Raw genomic sequence first — 17,487 nt, 5'->3', positions numbered from 1 at the left:
CAATTGTGAACAAAGTTCTCAGGGAAAGTTCTGCTGAGAGGGTGACCTCGGAACAAAGACTGGAAGAAAGGGAAGGAGTAAATCGTATAGATGTAATGCCAGAGGAGAAAACCTTTCAGGCAGAAGGAACCTCAAAGCAAAGGCTCTGAGGCATGAGTTTGCACGGCGGGAAGAAAAAGGTGAACAAAGGGGAAGGAGGGGAAAAGGAGATAGAGGCCTGGATGGGGGTAGGAGGGCAGATCACGGAAAACTTTGCTGGTCATCTGAAGGATATTGGCTTCTATACCAAGTGAGCTGAGAAGACTCTGAGTGGAGGAGTACAGGGTCTGACTTAGGTTTTAAAGAGACATTTGGGCTGTCATGTTGAGATTAAATAGGGTGACCATGTGACCCAGCTTGTGCAAGACAGTCTTAGTTTATGCCTGTTGTCCTGGGTGACTTTCCTATTCAAAATGCCCAGATTTAGAGAAAGACAAATACCATATGATTTCACTCATATGTGGAATTGAAGAAACAAAGCAGATGAACATATGGAAAGGGTGGGGGAGAGAAGAAAATAGAGGAAAACAAACCACAAAAGACTCTTAACGATCGAGAACAGACTGAGGGTTCATGGAAGAAGGTGGGTGGCGGATGGGCTAAATGGGTGATGGGTACTAAGGAGGACACTGGTTGTGATGAACACTGGGTGTCACTGAATTCTCCTGAAACAATACTCTATTGGAATGCTAGAGAGAGGGATCGGCATCGGGGAAGGAAGTCAAAGATAACTCCGCTGTTGCTTGCCCAAGTAACTAGGAAATGCATTTTTCATTAACTCAGGTGGAGAAACCGGGACCCAGATTTTAGAAGAAGATGACGGTGTGCTTTGGGAAATTGTACTTTTGAGTGGTCTGTTAGATAATCACGTGGAGATGTGGGGCAGGCAGTTGAATGAGTTTGGAGTGGAAGGGAAAGGGGCAGGGTAAGTATATAAACGTGTATTCTCCACGGGTTGGGGACAATGTTCTACAAATACGCAGTTCCCTGCCCAAACTATACAGCGTAGCTCTGCCAACTGCTTGCATGTCAACTGAGAAGTCAGTTACTGTATGTTACCTTCCTTTCAGTAGTAACTACGTCTTCTGTATTCTATTTTTGTGGGGGGGTTTTGTTTTGTTGTTGGTACTTGTTTTATTTTTCACTTTAATTACATGAGGGACAATAGGCGGGGAGGAGAATTTATTTGCCTTTCTGGGCCTTGATTTTCCTCAGATAGAACTCCAGCCTCCAGCCCTCTGGCACATAGCCATGTGCTCGGCCACGCTGGCCTGATCTTGAAGCCGTGTATGCAAGAAGCTTGCCTGGCTGAAACTGCTCCTTCAGAAGACGCTAATCTTGGCATTCTTTTTCTTGTCCTCCTGCTTCTTTGAATTGTCATTGATCGTTTTGTGTTTAAAATCTCTTCATCTTCGGGAGTCAGTCGGACCCCCTTCTTGCAGTCCAAGGTCAGTGCATAGTGGGACCCGTACCACTATTGACACAGTGTGTGGTTAATGAGAATGATTCCATTCTTCACCAGGGTTTTGGTGGGACCAGTTGGTTATTAGATGCATCGTAGACAAAGTCAGTAATCCTTGTTCTGTGTGTATAACATTTGGAGCCCCAGGGTACGTTCCCCACATCCAGCCTCCAGGCATGCTACTTGTTGCTGCCTTGTCTGAACAGACTGTGTGCGGAAGGCGGGGGGGGGGATGGAGGCCAATTCATTGTTGGCAATGGGGCATCCCAGCTCACGCTCCCTCTTCTCATGGCAGGGCTGGCACTTGTGTTAGTTGTCCTGAGCGATGCCCATTGCTAAGCGCTGGCTGGAAAGGAGATGCTTTTAATCTTGAAGTATAATAACTCCAAATAGACCTGCGACAGTGTTTATTAAACTTTGCCAGAAAACAGGAAGCTCGTTGGACCTTCAGATAAACTCCCGCTTTGTTTCTGAGTTATTTTCTTCAGAGAATAATTTTTAATAATTTTTTCTATTGCAAGTATATTTTTTTTTCTCTTTAGGGAGGGCAATTATTAATGGCCCTCCAACTACTTACTGTACTTTTTTAACCATTTTCATCTTAGTCATTTTTTTTTAAACCTAAGAATTATGTGATTTTGTTATTCCCTCAAACATATCCTTCTGTCACTGACCTATTGTGCTCTGGGTAACTCCTAGTCCTTTTAAAGAGTTCATAGAATGCTAGTAGTCCTCTGTTGCACTAGTTTTCTTTTCATTGTGTGTTACAGATTTATTTCCTATTTCAGAGCGTTCATGTTTTGTTTAATTGCCTTGACAGGGAAAAGCAGAGGTAACAGACTATTTTCTTCCCTATCTCTTGTATTCTGAGTCTCTGCCATCCTTTCCGAAGTTTTGTGCTGGCTTGTCACCTTTGCTTACTCACCTTTCAAAACGGACAATTTCTATTCGAGTCCAAGACGGTAAATATGGTTTATTGGATGAACTGGACGGGGTAAGCCTCAGAGAACAACTGTATCCTTTCTCACTGTTGCTGTCACTCTGTGTGATGTCAAGCCTCTTTCCTGTGGCCCTGATAGTACTTGGGATTTCATAGCTTTTTCTGTCATGTTCAATAATCATAAACAGTCTCATTTCCCAGGCGCGAAAAATTTTCTGTGTAGTCTGATGTCACAGCGTCAATATTGCTTCCGGGTTTAGACTTTTCACCCCCTTCCTCTGCCCCAGTTTGAGCCTGGTTTTGTCTGGATGCCTCCGGTGGAGAAGCTGGGATATAGCAGGTTAGCTTTTCCACTTAATTTGCCTTTTACACTTCATCTTCTACACCACAGATAGGTTGGTGAGAAAAGGGAAAGGACTGTAAAGTCAGGGCAGGCAAGGCTTGTAGTCCAGTTGATGTCCTCAGTGGGTGGATGAGTCTACAGGGGGCTGGTGTGCGTCCCCACTTCTTGCTCGATGGCATCCTGGGCCAGAACGTGCAGTTTGTGACAGTCTGATGCCGATGCCTTCCTTCTCAGGTTAGGCATTCGGTAGTATGAAGCAATATATATACAAAAATACTTGGCATGGCCTGGGTTATCTATTATTACTACTCTTGCAAGTATGAATGATACTACTGTTGCCACTTTTTGTAAGAGTACTTTTAACTTGATTTTGGTTCATTTTGTTCAAATATGAGTGTAAAAGAGGTGGTATTTAACTAGGAGACCATACCTGCCAACTTGGCACTTAAAATTTAGGGGAAATTGTATATATTATAGAATGATTGCTCTTTTATATAAAGAGAAGAATACCTTGAGTATAATCCCAGTATTAAAAAATATATATCTAGTAACTGAGGCTCAAAGGGGGAAATGGGGCTTGCCTATTCACTAGACGCTAACAACAAGGACTGGAATAGGAAACTTCAACTTCTGCCTCTAAACGTGGGTCTTGGTACCAGTTGTCTCTCCTCCTGAGGGAAGAAGGTGTTTCACATCTTTATGACTTAGTGAGTATAGAGGATTTCTGTTCAAATAAAATGACTAAAAAAAAAAAAAGATTTCTTCTGCCTTGATTCTTCCTGTTGTCTTTGCAGGTAGCCTAGTTGTGATGCAGGCTTTGATGGATAAGGCACCTTTCCCTTAAGGAATGAACTTTGCCTGTAAGGAGCAGCAAATATTTGTGAACCTTTTAAAAAAAATAGCCACCAGATGTCACTCTAGACTAGCTTTTGTCAAATACCATATTCATTGTTCTCAAATTTGCTTAAGGGAAAAAAAGAGGATCAAATAAATGCCATGCATCTTAATGTTTCAAGTCATAAGGAATTTTCTGTGGCTATCTTCAGACAGACACCCAACCATGAGAGCCAGTCTTTCAATGAAGGAGGATGCTGTGGATTCTGTTCTTCTGGAATTATAATTTAGTGGGGTAGGCAGAATTGGACACGCAAGAAATAAAGACCCGTTACCCTGACCCCTCTTCATGCAAATGGAGTTGAGCCAGACAGCAGAAAACAGAGTGAGTGGAAGGAAAAACTGACAACATTGTAGGGGAGAAAGTGGCAAGTTTTGAAGGATATTTTAGATTAAGATCAATAGAGTACAGGACCTGGGAGAGGCCACTTGGTGAGTTGGGAAGTGGTAGGAAGGAAGGCAAGATTGAAAGCATAGCAGTGTGACTGAGCCAGGCCTCTTGGCCTGTTTGGAGGACTGTGGGGAAGTCAGCCATGCTGGAAGGGGTAAGCAGGAGAAGAGTGAGTTGCAAGGCTAACAGTGTCTGCCGATGTTCGGGAGCACAGGTTCTAGAGCTAGGCTGCCTGGCTCCAAATCCTAGCTCTGACCCAAACTAGTTATTGGCACATGCTTTAGGACGTGCTATTTACCCTTGTTTGGCCTCCATTTCCTTATTTATAAAATGAGATAATACCTCACTCAAAGGGTCATGGAAAGATTAAGTGATAATATTTTTCAAGCATTTAGAAGAGCGTCCAGCACTTAATAGGCATTTCATTATGTATATGTTGGATAAACAAGGTTCTGCATAGTACAAGGCCTAAGAAGTGAGAATAAGGTTAATGATTAAACACAGGCCTGTGATGTGCCCAGTTCAGTGCCTGTTCATTGAGCACTATATATCAGACATTGGGATAATCTCTGTGTAAAACTTAAAACTGTAATAGTGTGGATGATAACTTCTATGTATTGAGCTGTAACTAGGTGCTAAAAACTAACTTGAGCACTCTAATTGCATTACTTTATTTAATCTTCCCTAAAACTTACCAGGTAGGTATTATTATTATCCTTATTTTGTAGATTAGGGAAATAAGACCAATAAGGAGTAATTTGTTCAAGGTCACAGAAACAGTAAATGGCAAAGCTGGGATTTAAACTCCAGAGCCTGATCATTTTAACCACTACACTAAATACCCAAGAGGCATTGAAGAATATTATGAAATCATATTATTTTAGAGCCAAGATGGGTTTACTTGATATTGTAGTTCAGCTCTCCCAACCTATGGGTGAAGAAACACAGTCCCCTAGATATTACAGGATGTGTTTAGGATCATTTGGTGGAGGGTTGACAGTATAAGAATTTATATTTTCCATTCCCAGTCTAGTTCTGATCAAAAGAGGTCCTGAAAGTACACAGCTGAAGAATCAATCCAGTACGTTGTTATTTTTATTTTTATTCAAAGAGACTGTGCTATACAACATCTTTGGCAGGGCAACAAGTGAGAGTACCATGTTTTCTCTTCGCTAGATGGCTATCTAGCAGCAATTTGAAATATTTTTTTCCTTTACAGATGTAGACTAAAATGTCCCTAGAGTCCATTCACTGTTCTGGTCTCCCTGCGCACAATATGCTGGTCTTTGTTTAGAGCACTCCTTTTTTGTATGATAATCTGTTTTGTCATGTATCTCCCCAGTTACAAGACCTGCTTCCCATGGCAGAAGCAAGGGGAGGTTCAGGGATGTCATCTTTCCACAATTTCTTTCACCTCCACCCAATTTTGCCCCTCAACAAATAATTCCATCTAGCAATGATTTTGTGATGCACTCAAAAGTCAAAGTAAGTCACTTCACTTTTCCCAAATCCCCATTCATCCTGTCCCCCTAACTGGCTCTAATTTCTAATGTGTAGAAATTCTGTAGCTGCCATGGATGGCCCTCAAGGCCTGTGAAGATGGGGTGTTCTGGTTCATGTCTGTCCTTTACCAAAGTGCCTGTTGTGGAGAAGACTTTCAATTCACTCCACAAGAAGTAATCCTTTGCTACATGAAGGGAGAAAAATATCAGGCTAAGGCCGTTTGTCATGGTTTTGCTTGTCTGTTTTTTGCTGGCATTTTTATCTTGCTCTGGGTTTGTGTAAACTCTGGTTGCATTACAGAGATCTCTGTTGTTTAGGGCTTCATTAAAGAACAGGAGCAAAGGGTAAAGAGGAAACCTGCCTGGGGAGTATAGCATTTAATCCGCAAATGTGGGTTAGGTAGTGGGCATAGTTTCCCAAACTGTATTCCTTGAGTCACTGGTTTAGTTATGCTAATAACTGTGCAGTAAGGCTTAAGAAGTAATATATAGCCATTTCTTCGTGTCAAGGAGCTCATTAACATAATAAAGGCACCAAGAAATTTGGTAGTATAAAAGAGAATAAATTAAATGTGTTTGAACTGTATTTTCCAAACTTCCTGAAAGTGTGGAGCACCTACTATCTGACATCCTACATGAATACTGCTCTAAGGAACACTGTGGAAAATGCTAGTTTCATTGAAAGAGCATAAGTTTGGATATGTGGAAATACTACTTAGCTGCAGTCAGTCCTACTTGAAATAGGATCCAGGGACTGCAAGTTCCCAAACTTCTTACTACTAGACTGTACTATGTAAGGAGCTCATGCTGAATATCAGTCAATCACATCACCAGGCACTACTGGGCTCAGGCAAGGAATCCATATGTGCTATTTCATGGTCTATTATAAGTCTGACACTTGGAGTAGTATTAGCTGTGGTGATTGTAGGTAAGTCACTTGACCTTCTTGATCTTAATTTCACTTTCTCTCAAATTATGGGGTTGGAAAATAAACTCTGAGTTCTCTAATTTTAAACTTGGTGATTTTTCAGAGTCCAGAGTTTTGGAACAAAATTGAGTAGTTCTATTCTAAATCTTTGACATAACCCAGGAGAGCCATAAGAATTTGACCTTCATATTCATTTCCAACTAGCAAAATAGAGATGTTTAAAATTCTCATTCTGTCCTAATTGAAGGAGCAGTAATACTAGTCATTCAAAAATACAGTTTTTCCCTTAATGTTATTGTTCAAAGTCCTTCGATCTTCTGGGATACAGAGGCTGATTGTCAACTTCAGCAAAGCTGACTAGTGTTTAAATTGTGCTTGTAATAATGGTGTATCTGTTTCTCAGATGATGAACAGATTTTGTCATAGGCTTTTTTTGGCACAATTGGGATGTGAAATATAGAATGAGGATAACTGGAAGATTGATGAGGATTTTAAAAGCAGCATGGTACTCCAGAAGGAGTGTGTGCTTTTGAGTCATGACACCTGAATTTAAATTCTTTCTCCATTGTGATCACTATCTCTGTGATCTTAGACACTGTCATTAGCCTTTCTTGGTATTCATTTTCTTATCTACATCCTAAAGTACCTATTACTTTTGTAGTTTTTTTTTTTAAAGGAAAGATATGAGTGAGAAAAAATATAAAATTAGAACAGAAGAAGTGCTCAAGGAGAGCATTGTGGAGATCATAAAATGACAGCTCCCCAAATATTGGTTTCGATGCAAAGATCAAGCCCACTAACATTGCTCAGATGATTCAATAGAAGATGAACAGAGCTAGAGGTTTGAGGAGTTTGGAACCTGTGTTTCTAGACCAAGGACAGAGTCAACAGCCTGCACAGGAATAAGGAGAATGTCAGCTATATGGGCTAGAAAATGGCAACATGAACAAGTTCTCTTCTAGTAGGGGATCAAGACAGACCAGAGTGGAGAGTTTGTTAAGAGAACTCTAACTGGAAGGAGGTTGAAATAATGCTCAACAGGGTGACAAGGCTGAAGGTATCAAGTGAGTTAGTGAGAACTTAGCAAAGTTCTTACCCTACATGATGGAACTGAGTTCACTTAATCATAAGTGAAATAGATAGACCTTTAGGGGGCCTGCAATTAACAAAAGATCCCTCAGTGTTATTTGGGATCTCTCCAGAGTAACAAGTCATAATTTATATAGCACTTTTCAATATCCAAAGCACTTTTGAATACATTATTTCAGTGGAGCATCCCATAGCTAATAGGTCTGTCCATGGTACAGTTGGAGAACCTGAAGCTCAGAGAGACCAAATGATTAGCACAAGGATGCACAGCTGACACTGGGAAGAAGGAAGATTGGTATAAAAATTTAATTCCTATAACTTAGTTTTTCCAAGAATAAAAGAGCATCTTTCTCTAAAAGTGAAAATTATCAATTTACATCCATCCTGTTCACTTGTACTAATTGGAAGGGAATTGTGGGAGATAAGTTTCCCTGCAGAGGTCAATAGAAGTGTAGCTGTTGATGCGGCTGACACAGCTTAAGGGTTATGTCTCAAAATAAGCCAATTTGTTGCTATTTAGCTCTAAAATAATGGCCAAGTGCCAATACAATTACATATTTGGGAGTATTTACACAAATTTGTACAAGTTGAAAAATAGAAGTGCGGGCCTTTATTAGTTGTGGATGGTTTAGGTCAGAGAGGATAAGTAGATTGCACTCAAGCTACCACTTTCTCTTTCCACAACTATGATAGACACCAGTAATTGATCATGATATACTTTTCCATTGGATCCATATGAGACTTCATAGTTCTTATCAATTTTGTGTTCCTTTTTTTTAATATGAAATTTATTGTCAAATTGGTTTCCATACAACACCCAGTGCTCATCCCAACAGGTGCCCTCCTCAATACCCATCACCCATCCCCCATCAATTTTGTGTTCCTGGAAGGAACTGCTAATTTTTCAGAATTGGCTTATTTGCCATTCCTACTTTAGGCACAGACCTGCCCAACAGTCTCCGTTAGCTTTTCAGTTCAAAGCCATATGTAAAAACCTGTTGTATTTTGTAGGTACAGATGGATCAAGAAATCACGCAATATCATAAGGGACTTATATTTTCCCATCTCTTTAGCTCTTCCTTCCTCTGTATTGGTGTTCTTAGTTTCTATGTGGTGACTTGGAGATTGGGGTCACTTAGAGATTACTTCACTGTGATAATTCAACAAACCTCCAAAGAGGGAGAAAATTTCTTTCCCCAGTAAATCCTCCAAAGGCCTTAGCTTCCACTCTTTGGTCTGACTTGTCTTTTGGGATCATTTCTGAACCATTCACTATAGCCAGTGGGGATGTACAGCCTAATTAGCTTACTTTTGGAGAGAGAGGTCTCTCCCTTAATCAGTAAAACCTTGGATTGTGAGTAACTTGTTCTGTGAGTGTTTTCACAAGATAAGCAAACATTTCTAATAAACTTTAACTTGATAAACGAGTGATGTCTTGCAATACGAGTAGTGTGTGACACCAGATGTCATGTGATCACAACTGAGCCAATGTCTCCTCTCTCTCTCTCTCTCTCTCTCTCTCTCTCTCTCTCTCTCGCTGCAGAATTGTGGGTGACTGTCTCCCATGCGTGGGTGGTCAGTCTCAGGCCAGGTTTTGGCAGAAATCAGTGATTTTTCAGAAGGTTGGAAGGTGCCCCCAACTGGCACTAGTGTGTTTTTTGTCCCTTCAAAGCACCTATGGACAGCCCTCCGCTGTTCCATACAAGAGTGAGCTTAGGAATGCTCTGCTTCATTCTGGGTCAGGCTGCCTGCAGATCGAGACCCTTTCCTCGGCTGCCTTGTTGCCAGTTACATTCGATACAGTATATGACAAGAGTTTATTAATACTGTACTGTAGACAAGGGCATTAAGGAATCTGCCCTTGGAATCGTTGTTGCACTATATGCTAGTTAACTTGGATGTAAATTTAAAACAAAGGAAAATTTAAAAAATGTTGACAATTTTAAAATAAATAAATAGGTAAATAAAGAAATAAATACTGTTCTGTAGTCAACATCCATGTGAGCATATACAATGGTCCCCAGGCAGAAAAAGATTCCATTGAGCCAATAGATAGCAGTGATTCCATTAGTGATAGTGAGAGTCGTCCTACACAATAACCTTCCTCTGTTTTGTCTCCCTCACATCAGCCACGAAAGTTTTCAAAGGTAAGTGCAGGTTAATCTGTTTATTTTCCTTTAGATTTTGTATTTTGTTATTTTGTTTTATATTACAGTATTATTTTTATATGAATATTTGGGGGTTGTGGAATAAATCATCTGAGTTTCCATGATTTCTTATGGGGAAATTTGCTTTGATATATAAGTGCTTTGGATTACAAGTATATTTCTGGACCGAATTATGCTCCTAAACCAAGGTTTTACTGCACTTGCCTTTATAGTTGTTATGGTTGTCTGTGGTGACATCTATTTTATGCTGTTCTGTATATTAAATATTTTATATATTCCCCTGTTCTTAGATTACAGGCTCATTATTTGGAGAACAGGTGTGATTTCTCCTGAACCTCATAATCTGGAATTAGTAAAACGATAGGTTTCCCACAGGAAAATTACACCAGAGGAAAAGGAAATGAATAATCATTTTCTAGGAAATGACATCACTGCTTTTGGCCACAGTTTCCTATATGCAAAAGAGAAAATATAAATCAGTTGATCTTACGAGTCACCTAATTATTTTAATTTTCCATGAAAAGGGGAACTGTACTTTGTATCCTTTTCTAGTACCTATTAAATATTTTACATAAAAATATATATGCACATACATATGTCCATGTGTACATATATTACTCATATAAGGTAACTGAAACACAGAGAAGTCACCAGAATCCCACTAACAAATATGACAGGGCCAGTTTTATATTTCCCAGTGGACTTTTTTTTTTTTTAACTGGACCATGCTAAAATATTCATGTATATCTTACGTTTTGCATATTAACCCTTTAAAAAGATATTTTAATGTGTGAGAATCTCTTTAAAAATAAGCTATAACTCAAAGGTATGTGTCTCAAATACTATAATTTTAGGTATTATTACCAGAAGTAAGCAGGTAGATCAGAACATTGAGAAGAATGAACATTGGAGCAAAGACTGGATCTGTGTCCTCATTTGGGGAGGGAATAATTAGTTGAAAAAGCCTCTATCTGCCTTGACTGCCTTTCTGTCTGTCTTGCGACCCTCCTGCTTCTGCGGGCGTCATTTCATAAATGGCTTCTTCACCCCATACTTAAAAAGATCTTCATTCTAACCCATTAAACAATAAAAATGTGGCCCTTTTCTAGAAAGTGGCCTCTCCTTCTTCCCTTATTAGATAATAAGCTAATATTAATACAAATTTAGATTGGAGCAGAGTTTTTGGCAACTTTTAAATCCTATATTAAGTCCTGTGTATTTCAAATCAAGTCCACTTGTTTTTATTTTCAGTCTCAGACACACAGATACTGTTAGCTAAGAATTTGAAATCCAAACCATGGGCCTAACACAAGATACTCTGTCTCATCCATGTGAAAATCACTTCTCAAATGCTTATTCTGTGTAAAGCTGGGTGATACATAAAGACAAATTGCTGTCTTATAAGGATAAGACCCAGGCATAAATCATTACAGTACAAGATAGATGGTAATATGTGCTGCGGGTGAGGAATGGATGGGTTGCTGGGGGGAGGTAAGAGTATAAAGAAATTACTGTGGTCTAGATGGACTAAAGGGGTGCTTTGCTTGGACATCTTCTGGCTACAAGTAAATGAGTTACTTCAAATGTGCCCAGGCTAAAGTCAAAATCCTGTTCATGTTTAATTCTGGAAAAAAGGAAAGATTTCATGAAGGAGAAGAGGTTTAAGCTGAGCCCTGGAGAGGTAACTAAGATTCAGAATTATGACCACTGCAAGAAATCTTGCTGAAGATTCCTATCCTCCCGGAGAAGGAACACTTTAACCCATTCACAGTTAGCTTGGGGTAACAGCCAATTGTTAGAATTAAAAGTAGCCACCCTGATACTGATGCTGATTGAAAGAGGAAATGCTAAGCATAGCCGCTTCCTGAGGAGTGAAGAAAAAGCCACAGGAGCTGAAGAGCACATCCTGTGTCAAATAGTTACTAAGAACAAGGAGACACCTATAAATTTAAAAGAGAGATCTATAGATTTAAAAAGACTTTTTAAAAATAAGACAAGGGGCTCCTGGGTGGCTCAGTCGGTTGAGTGTCCGACTTCAGCTTGGGTCATGATCTCACAGTTGGTGGGTTTGGGCCCCACATCGGTCTCTGTGCTGACAGCTCAGAGCCTGGAGCCTGCTTCGGATTCTGTGCCTCCCTCTCTCTCTGCCCCTTCCCCGCTCACACTCTGTCTCTTGAAAATAAATAAATGTTAAAAAAAAATTAAAAAATATATAAAATAAAAATGAAATAAAATAAGACAAAATTGGAAGGCAGTAGGAAGGCCAGTGATACAAGTGAAATATTTGGAAAATGGATGTACCCTTTTCTGAAAATGAAATGGTCATTCTATAGACAAAAGGAAGGACATGCAAAGGGACGAAGTGGTCTGTGTTTTCTCACCCTAGATCGGCTCTGTTCTGGGTACTGAGAACACAGCAGTAGACAAGAAGTCCGGGCTCTCAGGGAGACTATCTTCTAGTGTGTGAGAGGGAACAACTGACAATTACATACGCACTGTGTTTTTTGGCAACCTCTGTCTCAGGGCTAGAGTTTGAATCCTTTCCAAATAATCTACCCCAACTATCCATTCTAGTTCTTAGTCTTAATTTAAGATTCTTTTTAGCAGTCATTCAGTAATATTTGTATTATTTCTTTAATTCATTCATTTATACATTGATTCAACAAATATTTAAGCACCTCTGATAGTCTAGGCATTGTGATGGGCATTAGAATACAACAGGGAACAAGATGGACAGTGAGCCTTGCCTTAAAGGAACTTGTTTTCTAGAACAAAGCTATTCTAATAGAACTTTCTACAGTGATGGAGATGATCCATATTTGTGTTGTCCATTGTGGTACCCACTAGCTACTATGATTATTAAAGTATAGCTAGTGTGATTAAGAAACTGAATTTGTAATTTTATGTATCCTTGAACAATACAGGTTTGAACTATGCCAGTCCAGTTATATGTGGATTTTTTACAGGACAGCCCTGTATATGTATTTTCTCTTTCTTATGATTTTCTTAACATTTCTTTCCTCTAGCTTTATTGTAAGAATACAGTATATAGTACATATGAGATATAAAATATGTGTTAACTATTTGTTATCAGTAAGACTTCCAGTCAACAACAAACTACTAGTAATTAAATTGGGGGGAGTCAAAAATAATAAGCAGAGTTTTGATTGTAGGGGGTAGGAGCCCCTAACCCCCTAGTTGTTCAAGGGCCAACTGGAATTTTAATCTAAACATAAATAGCCATATGCAGCTAGTGAGCTGCAAGCTAGTGAGCTACTGAGTTACAAAGCATAGTTCTATTGTCTGCCACTCACAGAAAGAGTGATCCACAATAAACCGGTAATACTTAAAGGAATAATTACAGATTACCTTGGGTGGGATGAAATAAGAAAAATGACTTCCTGGGGCACCTGGGTGGCTCCGTTGGTTGAGTGTCCAACTTCAGCTCAGGTCATGATCTCACAGTTTGCGGGTTCAAGCCCCGCATCAGACTCTGTGCTGACAGCTCAGAGCCTGGAGCCTGCTTCAGATTCTGTGTCTCCCTCTCTCTCTGCCCCTCCCCCACTCATACTCTGTGTCTCTCTCTCTCTCTCAAAAATAAATAAACATTAAAATTAAAAAAAAATGACTTCCTAAGTTAGAGAAAAATGAGAGGGAATGTATTTTAAGGGTTGATTGGGCAAAACATGTTACCCCACATTAACTTGAGATCTGAAGATTGACTAAGAGCTGATTAGAGAAAGACTCTCAGGAAACAGAGGGAAGAACCCACCGATAGGGAAATGGCTTGGCATGTTTGATGGACTGAAAAAGTAGTTGGAGACTGCTAAGATGTGGTGTTTACAAGAAAAAGTTGGAAAGGAGGCAAGAGCCCATAAGGTAGAAACCAGGCAGTGTGTGTGCTGATTCCATGCTATCTCCTGGGGAGTACCTGGGTCTCTTTTCCAGCACCATGGTCACTTCCTAATCGCTTGTTTCCCATGGAGCCCACATTCCGGAGCACCTCACAGCATCTACCAATTACATTCGATCATCTGCCTACTCTGTTATGTGATTAACTATGAAAATAACCTTGCCCACCACAAAACAAAAACTTGAAATTAGACAAGGCCCATGCTTGCAATAATTAAAACAAACTAAATACTAATTTGACAATGTTGTTTTTGAGGTGCTTGAGTAGCTCAGTTGGTTGAAGGTCCGACTTCAGCCCAGGTCATGATCTCTGATAGTGTGGGTTTGAGCCACTGGTCAGGTTCAGTGCTGATGGTGTGGACCCTGTTTGGGATTCTCCCTCTCCCTCACTCTCTTCCCCACCCCACTCTCTCACTCTCTTTCTCTCAAAATGAAATAAGCTTAAAAAATGTTTTAAATAAGATTTTAATCAATTATAAATGACTAAATGTAAGAGAACTGTTCTTTTCATTTTTTTTAAACATTGTTAGAAGGAAAGTAGCTTCTGAGGCCTGAGAACATTTATTTCCTGAAAGCTTTTGAGAGAAAATACAGAGGAAGTCAAGAGAATAGAAAATTGACTTAAAATAACTTAACTATTTTTTTTTATTTTTTTTAACGTTTATTTATTTTTGAGACAGAGAGAGACAGAGCATGAACGGGGGAGGGGCAGAGAGAGAGGGAGACACAGAATCCAAAGCAGGCTCCAGGCTCTGAGTCATCAGCCCAGAGCCCCACGCGGGGCTCGAACTCACGGGCCGTGAGATCGTGACCTGAGCTGAAGTCGGACGCTTAACCGACTGAGCCACCCAGGCGCCCCTAGCTTAACTATTTTTAAAGCTGTCAATCTTTGATTTGGAGTTTCTTCTCTAAATGTATAGATATTCAGACTATACAGATTAGTGATCTATGCATGGAGATAGTCATTATGCAGATGAAATGCCTATGGTACGGGGTACAGGCAAATAGCTGTTTTTCAGCTGTCACTTTTGTGAGCTTCACTGATTTTAAAAATTGTCAAGAACTTGTATTTTAGAAGGTAAATTCTTCTGGTGAAATGCTTACATACTTTATCTGTCGAATCATGGGATAACTGTTTGGGTTCTAGAGCCAAGGAAATCACCTTTAACTGCTAAAGAAAAAATGTGAAATGTCATTACGCGCTTTGTTTTCTAGAAATAGAACTTTCAGCAAAAGAGTAGTATGTAGTCCAGATGTGCTAATTATTAATCTCTTATGATTAATTTTGACTTGAACGACTGTTTAGACCTCTCATCCTGTCTAGTCCAACACCAAACGTGTATCGGTATTCTGTATTGGCAGGTTGTTTTTCATAAACGAATGTGATACTAAATCGAGCATATAAAGAAGAGCATGTATTTTGAGCTAATCGTCATACCAGAAATACCAGGCTGTAGACTTGCCAAAATTCTTTCACAAGCATTTTGTCATTGCATACTCTAACAGCCTCATTAGAAAGGAAGGTATGGCATGAGGCGTAATCTGCCTCTTACTTACAGGGACCCTGAAGTCCCCCTCTGTCATGTCCTGGGAGATTGAATAACATAGGGACATAATTTGAAGTTAGAACACAGGCCATTTGCCCTTCTTTTTCCTCTTCCTCCTCTCCCCTCCCCCCCCTTCTTCCTCATCCCTTCTCCCTCCTCCCTGATGGAGGGAAGAAGAGTACAGATTCTCCTCTATACCTTCTTTAATATTTAGTGTCATATGTTGGCCAAAACACAAACGAGGTATAACAGTACCTTGGATTCAGAGAAAGAAAAGTCTGTGTCAGTTAGGAATCTTGGTATTATACGCAATCAAAATTTAGTGTTGAGCTTCCCCTGTCAGAGTGGTCAGAGAAGCACAAGCTTGCTCCTCGAGCTACATCTTTGCACATTGAAATGGGGAGTGTGGTGCGTGTAAGGGGAGTGGGGATGGGGGTTGCTAGGGATGACAGCTGAGAGGGAGAGCTCCTTGGCCCCTGCATTTCCTGAAAAGAGATTTTCTTCTGTTAGGAATCACATATTTCCTGTGCCCACCCCAGAACCACTCTTCAGATCTTGAGCAATGGAGTGCTACTGCGGGTCTGAGCTACCTAAACATGGAGTGAGTGGACAAGATGACAACTTGAAATAGGGGACTGTTTATTGCTAGATTTACAGTGAACATGTTCTGGGTGGTCCTCTACCCAAATCTTACTTTGCTGACCCTCTCATAAATCAAGCCTCTAATCTTGACTTTTTTTTTTTTTTTTTTTTTTGTATCAAGAGTCAATCCCCTTCCCTAACTGTTCAGGGAACCAGAATTCATCTCTCTGCTTTGCTCTCATAAGGACTCCCCAGTCACAAATGCCCAGAGGGGAATTGGGCTACTCCAGATGGCTTTGATCCATGCCAGTACTCTTCATTATGTAAACTTTCCTTCTGACAGATCACGCGGAACATGTCACATCTTGAAAGAGGAGTTTCCATTAACTACTTTACTGCTGCCAAATGGAATCAGTGTATTATGTGGCCCCCTGCCAGAGAGACAGAGAGAGAGAGATGTTTTCTCTGTTTGCAGCACCAGCCTAGCTCTCACCATCAAGCTGAAGCCTCCTGTTTTCCAAAGATCAGTGAATTTCCTACCTTGTGGGGGATGAAGCCTCTTAACTTTTTTAGCAAGGGAAGGTTACATAGCCAATGGCAAAAAATGAGAATAGAATCCAAATTTTCTAACTGGCAGTATTGTGCTCTTTCTACTGTATACTACTTAACCTTTAAAATCTGAAGTGCTCTTTTTAAAATGTGAATTGAGTAAAGGATATGCATTTGTTTTGCAATAAAACTTGGCCACCGTCTTTTCTTCCTTCTCACCTCTCTACCATATATGGTCAATCAGTACATTCTACTTATTTTGTAGCTTAAATACTTCAAAATATTTTTAGGTTTTTTTTTTTTTATCTCTACTATCTAGTCCACGGATTTGTATTTATCATCTAGAACAGGTACTCAATACATATTGGTTGAAAAAATTGAATATTGCCAGCTTTATACTTTAATCAACTTATCCAATAATTTTGTGTTTATAAAACCCTTCAAGCCAAACTGTAGACTTATAGTTAGTCACAGCTAAGGATGATGCAACAGCTATTCTTATATTATTTGTGTTTAGAATTGACAATTTATGGTTCCAAAAACATCTCTGAGGAAGGTCTCAGCTATCTAGCGAATCCTAACAAGATTCTTCATTTGCCATCCTACTATCCATTCTTTTTTTCCCCTTTATATTTTTGGTTCCTAACATAAACTTATTTTGGTTTCATTAACTAGTCCCATATTCCCATCTAGTCTTATACCATGTTTAGCCCTGCCTTTGTGTTTTTCCTGAGACACATTTAAGAACAGACTTCTCTCTGCTGACAGTTCTTTAGTGACACCAACTTTATGGAATATAGCCATAACTAGAAAAATGAGAAAACTAGTTTTCTGATTATTCTAATGTATCAGAGTACATTACTAAGTATGATGTACATATAATTTTTTTCCTAATCTCCTTCACTTTTTTCACCCATTCCCTCCCCTCCCAACCTCCTCTCTGGTAACCATCTGTTTGTTCTTTATAGTTAAGAAAAATTTTTTTTGGTTTCTTTCTTTTTTCTCCTTTGTTCATTTATTTTGGCTGTTAAATTCCACATATGAACAAAATCATATGGTATTTGTCTTTCTCTGACTTATTTCACTTAAAATTATACTCTAGCTCAATCTCTGTTGTTGCAGTAGCAATATTTTATTCTTT

General features: G+C 39.6%; 1 pseudogene; it reads right to left on the bottom strand.

The window, feature by feature from the left end:
• Positions 1–1,221: 1,221 nt before the first annotated feature.
• LOC124510117 (40S ribosomal protein S8-like) overlaps positions 1,222–17,487 on the bottom strand; it is a 98,612-nt pseudogene continuing 82,346 nt past the window's right edge.

The sequence above is a fragment of the Lynx rufus genome, unplaced genomic scaffold, assembly GCF_022079265.1.
Source record: "Lynx rufus isolate CCGP_SWC_20201006 ecotype Redwood Valley unplaced genomic scaffold, mLynRuf1.p SCAF_1, whole genome shotgun sequence".
Taxonomy (NCBI): Eukaryota; Metazoa; Chordata; class Mammalia; order Carnivora; family Felidae; genus Lynx; species Lynx rufus.
This window is presented reverse-complemented; position numbering and strand designations above follow the sequence as displayed.